At 34.3% G+C, this 8,910-nt stretch overlaps 1 pseudogene; it reads right to left on the bottom strand.

Annotated features, from left to right (window-relative positions):
• OR52AE15P (olfactory receptor family 52 subfamily AE member 15, pseudogene) lies at positions 6,207 to 7,137 on the bottom strand (annotated as a pseudogene).

The following is an 8,910-nucleotide window of genomic DNA, read 5'->3' as shown; positions in this document are numbered from 1 at the left end:
TTTTTCATTATGGCTTTTCATATCAAATAACAAAATTTCACTCTGTGAAACATTTGTCCTTGGTGAGAGTGTGTGCTTCCCTCAAGTTCATTTTGTAGTGAAGTATAGAGTTGTAAGTTTCCATTCAAGACTGTTAAGCTCTAATTCCTATTTAAACAATTTCAATTTTTATGGATTCAGAATAACTTTCTCAAAAGATGACATAAAACACAGAAATCATGAAGTCTGGCTTGTAATTCAGTCAGTGAAGCTCTTTCCCCATTCTTCAGTGGGGAAAATGTCCAACACACCTAAATGTAAATGGTTAGCCTCTGATTAAAAATATGAAGTGCATGGAGTTCTTTAACAACAGAATAAATTCAATCTGAAGTAGATAATTTCAATGATAATGACCTAACTAATTTTTTGTCTTCTAATTTTGATTGCAGCGATCTTCCTCAACCACTCCCTTCTCATCATAATCATCATCATCATTCTAATTATCATCATGGTTCAAATCAAGTTATTTTCTGTTTTATGATGATCTAAGTACTAAGAAGGTTTAGATTTTTAATCTTGTATTGGAAAGTACTTTTATATGTTTTATTTTTTAAAATAGATTTGGTTTTCCAGAAATTTGAATATATGGTACTGAGTTCCTATAGACCCCCACACCCAGTTTTCCTTCTTATTATCATCTTGCATTATTATGATATATTTGTTACTATTAGTGAACAGATATTGATACATTATAATTAACTAAAATCCAGATTTCATTCAAAGTTCTTAATTTTACCTAGTTTGCTATTTTTCTCCCAAGATCTCACCCAGGATGCCACACTGCATTAATTGTCATGTCTCCTTAAGCTCTTCTTGGCTGTCAATTTCAGAGACTTTCCTTATTTCTAATGACCTTTACAGTATCAAAGAGTACTATTCAAGTATTTTTTAGGAAGCCTATCTATTACAATTTATCTGTTGCTATTCTCATGATTAAACTGCGATTATTTGCTTGGGGAGGAAGATTATAGATGTTAAAGTGCCATTTCAATCACATCATATCAGGGGAACATACTATCAACATGATTTATCCCCTGTGTATGCTGACCTTGATCACTTGTCTGAAGTAGTAATTGTCAGATTTCTAAGCTGTGGAATTATTTTTTAAAACTTCCCATTTCCATACTGTACTTTTGGGAAGGAAGTCACCAGAAGCAACCCACAATTAAGGAGTAGGGATTTTGTCCCTCCTCCTTGAGGGTGGAGTAGCTACATAATTTAGTAAGTTATTTGGAATTCTTCTACATGGCAGATGGATTTATTCTCCCCCACCTATTAATTTATTCAATGATTTATATCAGTATGGACTTAAGGGTATTTTTATTATCATTTGGGTTATGATTCAATGTTACTTTATTTTATTGCTTAAGTTGTTCCAGTTTGACCATTAGGAGCTCTTTCATTTGGCTTTCATTCCTCTTTGCCTTAACACTCATTCTGTGTGTGTGTGTGTGTGTGTGTGTGTGTGTGTGTGTGTGTCTGTGTGGTGTGGTATGTTTGTACCACTTCCTATTTCATGGCATTAGAAGATGCTCCAGGCTCATCTTGGATATTTTCTGTACCAGTTCTAGAATTAGACATTTCTCTAAGAAGTTTTGTTCTTTTTATTGGCAAATAGTTTTAGAAACGAAGAACTGGGCCCTGGGTATGCTCCTTGCTACTTGGCTGTCTTTCTTTTAAGTTCTTGCAACAGAAAGAGCAAGAGATTTTTTTTCCTTACCTTTACTTTTAACCTATAGGTTTCTATATATTTCAGTGGGTTTCTTCTGTACAATACATAGCTGGGTCCTGGTTTTTTATCTACTTTGAAAATCTGTCTTTTATTTGGTATATTTTGGCACTTCACATTTAAAGTGAATATTAATGTAGTTGGATTACTATCTACCATGTTTGTAACTGTCTTCTATTCATTGCATTTGTTCCTTCTTTTTTTATTTTTCCTTCCCTATTGTTTATGTTCCATGAATGTAATTGAATATTTTTATGATTCAATTTTCTCTCCAGTCTTAGAGTGTCAATTGTACACCTTTAAAAATTCTTAATATTTGCTCTAGAGTTTTAAATATACATTTACAGCTAATATAAGCCAAATTAAAAAATAACGCTGTACTGCTTCACAGGCAGTTCCGGTAGCTTATGATGGAGATTTTCCAATTACTCCCTCCCAGCCCTTAAACATTCCTGCCATCCGTTTCATTTATCCACATCCCATAATCAATTAACATTCAGTTACTAATATTATATTGAGTAATGTGTTATCTATCACATTAATTAAGAATAAGAAAATCAAATATTTTATTTTATCCTCATTTATTCTTTTCAGATAATCTTTCTCTATGTAGATTTGAGTCTCTGAGCTATATATTTTTGAATGTATGTGAAGAATTTCTTTTAACATTCTTGTAGGGCAAGACCGTTAAAGTTTCCAGTGGTGTCTGTTCCAAGAAGGCTGATGCTGTCTATGATTCTCTGTGTTTGCCTGACTCTCAAAATTTGGGGGTAGTAGTTAGTCCTGAAAACTCATTTCTCTGAGGAATAGAAGAAAAGTCATTGATTTTTTAATTTCTTCAGTTTTCCTTGCTATTAAGGATGGGAGTCATGACTTCCAAGTTTTTATGCGATAGAACTGAAACCAAAATTATTGCATGTGTTGTAATCCCAATTTTTTCTGCTAAACGCCTCGACAGATTACTACATATATTCATATGTCTCAATATAGATATAAGATAGGTTGACAGATGGATTTAGATAAATAGATATACATTTGAACCATAATTATAATATTTCTATGGACAATGAATGAAATAAATATATTTTCATTAGTGATTTACATATTTACTTTGTTTGAGCTAAGATCTGCTATCCAAATACAATGAATTTTAAAGTACATGTCATAACTATCAGTTAAAGGGAAGAACTATTAACTCCTCAAAGGAAATACTTTGTTTCTGTATTATATGTGCCTGTTTTGGTCACTGAATTTTTTCTGTGTTCTTGGAACTAAACTATAAAATAAATTTCACACATGAATGTGTATATATAGAAAACACCGAATGATAAAGTAGACCTATATCTTATCAAGAATTTAGCTGTGAATATTTTTGTGGCTTTTATCACATGGTTCTTATAGAAAATTTTGATAGAAGTTACAACTTAAAGGCAGTTCTATAAAGACAATCGTATAAGAATATAATGACTAAATCATTATAATATAATGAATTGTTGCTCTAAATTATAAATCAGGCAACATTTTATGTAAAGAGACAGACAGTAAATGTTTTAAGCTTTCTTGATCATTTGATATTTGTCCTAATTATTTAACTTTGACACCACAGGGCAAAAGCTTCCATAGATAATACATAAATTAACGGACATGGTGGTGCCCCAATAAACTTTTATTTACAGAAAGAGACAGCAAGCTGGATTTAGCCGGTGTGCTATAGGTTGTCCCATGGACCTGACAGATTGGCATTCTGCGTGGTTGATCAAAAGTAGCATTAGGCTCCATAAGTGCAAAATAAGTGTGACCATTTAATTAAACAAGTTCAGGCTTTGGATTAGATTTATCACCTAGAGCCAAGGTCATTCATTGTATGCAAGATAGTATTGTCCTTCCATCCTTCCCATTGCACTGTCCTTTATTTCCTAAGGTGACCAATGACCTTCATAGTGCCACAAGCCAGATCTCTCCTTATTGGATGTCCCTGCTGCTTTCCTAATTATGTTTTTCCTTGAAGCTTTATTATCCTTTTGTTTTTATGACATCACTCTCTTCTGGATATATTTTCACTTTTCTTACTATGTCTATTCAATTCCATTGTGATGTTACTTCTTCTTGGAAACCCTTGCCCTGTTACCTGGTGATATTATCATCTTTCTTTAAGACTCAACTCAGTCTGTTCTTGATATCTCCTCCAATATGCCTTAATTAGAAATTTTTCTTGAACAGAGTTATTTTTGGTGTTCTATGATCATCCACACAATTTTTAAACTACATTACATTGACTTTATCTTTTTCCTCATTACCTGGACTAGATATCAGAGTTTTTCTCTTTACTTAATTCATTTTATTTACTATTTAGTTTTTCATGTATTTTTTGGTATATATTTGACATTTAATAAATTCTAAATCTATCAATTAATTGATTCTCTTGTACTGATTTCAATGACTTGATGTGTTATTCACTGAGATAAGAAATTTTGTAGGACGGTTTGGGTGGGTGAAGAAGTACAAAATGTCTACGTTTGGACATGCTGAATAAAGAAATGAGATCTCCTAGTAGGGCTATCCAGTTGGGAGTTCTATTTAGGCATTTGGAAAAATACCTTTGCAACTAGCAAAAGTCAGTTAGGTCTTCATATTTCCAATGCCTATCATTACATTGACACTGGTATATATGGAAGAAGATTTTGCTGACTATTGTCATGATTGTGTTTTATTCATTACCTCATTTAATCTTAATCTGATACTATAAAGTATAAAAACTGTTTTCTACATTTAATCAAAGATGAAACTCAAAATTTACAAAGTTAAAAATGAAACTCACCCAGCTATTAGTGATGAAAGCAGTGTTTGAACTTGGCTTTTCTCTTCCCAGAACTCTAGCTCTAAAACAGCTGATAGAGCCATTCAAGATTTACTTATTGAATAAACGGAAGAATTACATTACTATAAGGAAACACAACTACTTGCAATATAAGACATACAAAAGTTAATAAGGTACATATACAGTCATCAATAAACAGGAATGTGACTATTGCAGAAATATATAAAAAGTCAAAGATTTGAGGAGCTAATTCAACTGAAAACATACAGATGTCCATTAAATATTTGAAAAATATATACCATCGTTGGTCGAAAATCAACAATTTTCATCTCCATGAAGGCTCATCTCACGAAATGACCTGAAAGTAAACAGATGTTTTGCACACAGCATTGATAGATATGCTTGAAGTAGTTTCCTCTGTGCTCCATGCATAGTAAACTCATATTCTTAATTAAGAAGTGAATGGTTTTCAGTTGCAGCACTTAATGAATGTGATTGAAAATTTGATATTCTCTGAAGCTAAAGAAGAGGGAACTGCATGTGGATAAGTAGGATTTTCAGACTCTTCTAGCTTTACTCAAGTCTGAAGATTATAGTCATAATGTTACCTGGCTGCACTGATTGGACATTTCTCTAGTAAAACAGAAGTAAGTTTTGCTTGGAGGTTTGCCAAAATACTATCATAAAATTTATAAGGTATGAAAGGTTTGAGGGAGACACAAAAAATCCGCCACAATATCTAAAAGAAGAACAGATGTAGGAGTATAAAATATAAAATATTTAGATAGATAAGTTTCCGTATTCTTAAAGTGAATAATTAGTATGAGACTGCTGTCATGGTGAACAATATAACGTGGTACAGAGCATGCATTCTAACCCCAGAGGCCCTGGGTTCAAATTTGACATGGCCATCTCCTAGCTGAGCCACCTTGTGCAACTTCTATAACCAATAAGTGTCTCAGTTTCCTGATTGATAAAATGAGAATAATAACAACACCTATCTCATAGTATACTTCTGTGGACTAAAGGAATAATTGCATGTCAGAGGCTTAGTAAACAGACAAACACACAGTGACCACTATTTGAATATTAAACCATTATTATACCTCTTATAATAAGTAAAAAAACTTGAAAAAATTAGTTTTTACTCCAGAATTATTAAACACAGCATAAAACAATTCAAAATGAAAAAAAAACCCAAACCCTGTTATTATAAATTGCATAGTCCAAAGTATTGAGAAGTTTTAAATTGTTTCAATAATTAGACTAGCCATTTCACATTTGTGGATGTTAGAAAATGTTATGAATAAATATAGAATATGAAACAATGTCAGTAATAAATAACTATTGCCAACATTTACTGAAAGTGTCCCATGAAAATGCATCACCTTATTTCTAAAAGAAAGAAGGGAAAATATATAAAAGATTGAAAATAGAGAAAAGAAATAACTGTGCAGCAACTAATATTTCTGTTAAATAAGGCATAGCTGAATTGAGAAACAGCATGTTGGGGACAAGTTTGCACCCATGGTTAATGCACTCTGACTTCATAAAACAGATACTAACAACCAAGGTTTGTATTTAAGTATTTTAATTTTCATAAATTTCCTTGTTTGGGAAGAAGAGACCAACCACTCGGTCACGAATCTGCTTGGTCTTGGCACCATACACCAGGGGATTGTGCGAGGCACCACAAGGTACAAACTTGCAAAAATTATATGGACACTTGGAGGTACCTTCTTGCCAATGTGGTGAGTTAGGAACCTAAACAGTGCAGGTGTGTAGGAGACAAGTATAGTGCAGGCATGGGCAGCACAGGTGCTCAGTGCTTTAGAGCGGGCATTCTGGGAGGAGAGCCGGAAGACTGCCTGGAAGATTTTGATATAGGATGTGGCTATGAGCCCTAGGTCCAATACCATCACCGAAAGGGCTACAGAGATTCCATATGCTCTGTTAATGAGGGTGTTGGCACTGGCTAACTTCACAACAGCCATGTGCTCACAATAGGCATGATTAATGACATGTTTGGTGTAATATGTCATATCTGGTAGCCTCTTAATGAGAAGTGGACAGGACAAAACCATAAGGATAGCTTGGGTCACACCACCTAGACCCATTTTAATGACCATTGGTGTTGGCAGGATGGTGGTATAACACAGTGGAATGCAAATAGCTAGAAAACAGTCTAAGGCCATAGCAAGTAGGACTGCTGACTCAAATATGCAATATGCGTGGATAAAATACATTTGTGCTAGATACATTCAATATTAAAATCAAACCTGTGAGCATCCAACCAGAAGATGCCAAGCATCATGGGGGCTGCGGAAGAGGCAAGAGCCATGTCATTTGTCACCAGAACACAAAGGAAGAAATACATTGGCTGGTGTAGGCTTAGCTCTAATTTGATGGTAATGATGATTAGGCTGTTCCCTAGCAGGGTCAGGGCAAACAGAAGGCACACAGGGAAGCCAATCCAGCAGTGAAAATCTTGCAAACCATGAATACCCACCAGGAAGAACGGTGAGATGTAGCAACGTGTAGCATTGTCTGCTGTGTTAAAACTGGAGAGTTCACCTGCTCATATACCCAGTAGCCAGGCTAATCCCCTATGGGCAGAAAGCAGAATGACAGAGTGATTCTTCCATGGTCCTCTGTATGAAGATTTTAGACACTCTCTAACAGCCTCTCTGAAGTGCTGGCTTTTCTCTAAAATTTCCATAAGCCCTTGGGTAAATCACTTCACAGTTTTGAACCCATTATCTTCATCTGCAAATAAAAAGACTGAATTAAGTTCTTTTAAAATTTTACCCTCTCTGTGCAGATTTATTCTACTCTACTCTTTCATTTTTATTATCTACTAAGTAAGCAGGTAGTGATAAAATTTTTGCTTCTTTGTGCCTAAGATTTTTCAGGGTTGTGTGATTTAGACAGTCTTAAGGCAAAGGCCATTGTTCTCAGGGAATTTTTGATCCAGTGTGGAAATACATAAAGAACTACACATACACACACACATGCGCAATAATAATCAGGTTATACAAAAGACAATTGTAACTTTAACAATATACTAGTGAATAGGCAACAGATAATCAGGAATGCAGAATAAGAAATGCAAGAAGCTTTAATGTGAGCAAAATTCTTGTGAACACTAAAAATAATAAACTCCTACCCTCACCTCTGGTTAGTGTATTCTTATTTCAGAAAAGGTCTTAAAGACAATCAGAAGATGAACAGGATATTAAAAGCATATCTTTAAAGTCAAGAATATTAGCTGAAAACAGTAGAACAATGCAAATCATCCTTTAGAATTTTAAATGCACATTCTCTAAACATACATTTTTGCAGTGGTTATGATGAGGATTATTTTATACTGGTTACTTTTAAAAACTACAGACAGGAAGGAGTAGAATTCACTTACCCTTTGTTAAGAGACATTTACATTGTAAAGGAAATCTCCATCTGTAAGGTGTCTCCCTCTCTGTACCAGGAAAACGGGAGAATGACCTTACCTCTAGAAACTCTTAATCAACACCAGAGGCAAGGACTTAAATCTGCGTCTTGTTTACTGTCCTTGTGTGGTAAGCAACCATGATCGACGCCCCCTCCACCCCCAACGTCCTCCTTTGTCTTTAGCTAAAAATAATATTTAAGGTGGTGGCTTCAGCCATTTACTTAATCCGGTTTGATTCTTATCTAAAAGTTATAGGACCAGTCAGTAGCCAGACCCCACCTGCACTGATACCATTTTAACAACTTTTTTTACATATTCTTTCCTTCGTCTTATAAAGAGATAACTCACATACCTACACCTTAAATTTAACCCTTCCTTCAACCCATGATTGTAGCAGCTCTTACTGCCCATGGGTCCTGTCCCCATGCTATTCCACACTATTCTCTAAATAAAAAGCACTACTGCCAGAACTTGACAGTCCAGGAAATCTTTCTTTCAACTCCTCGGTTCACCGACCCAGCATCAGTTATATCTTCACAATTTGGCCTTCCTATGTAATTCAAAGACAAGTACTACTTATGTGACTACATTTTTTAATCCACCCAATTTTACTAAACATATACTATATTTCAAGCATTAAGGATGAAGTGATAAGGTTTTTCTGAGTCATTCCAGAAATGTTAACTTTATTCAACATTCTGAAAGTTGCCATACATAATCTGTTTTAAAAGATTTACATTTAAACTAATTTAGCATTTTAAGTGATGAAAACAAAAGGTTGCAAATAAGTTAGCTGCCTCCGTCAAAAATTTTTTTGAAAACTTTATCTCTCCGTTCTTTGCGATAATTAAAATATTGCTGTCAGGGACAAATTTG

Source organism: Equus caballus, chromosome 7 (assembly GCF_041296265.1).
Source record: "Equus caballus isolate H_3958 breed thoroughbred chromosome 7, TB-T2T, whole genome shotgun sequence".
Lineage (NCBI taxonomy): Eukaryota > Metazoa > Chordata > Mammalia > Perissodactyla > Equidae > Equus > Equus caballus.
Note: the sequence above shows the minus strand (reverse complement) of the source record. Positions and strands in the feature narration are given on the sequence as shown.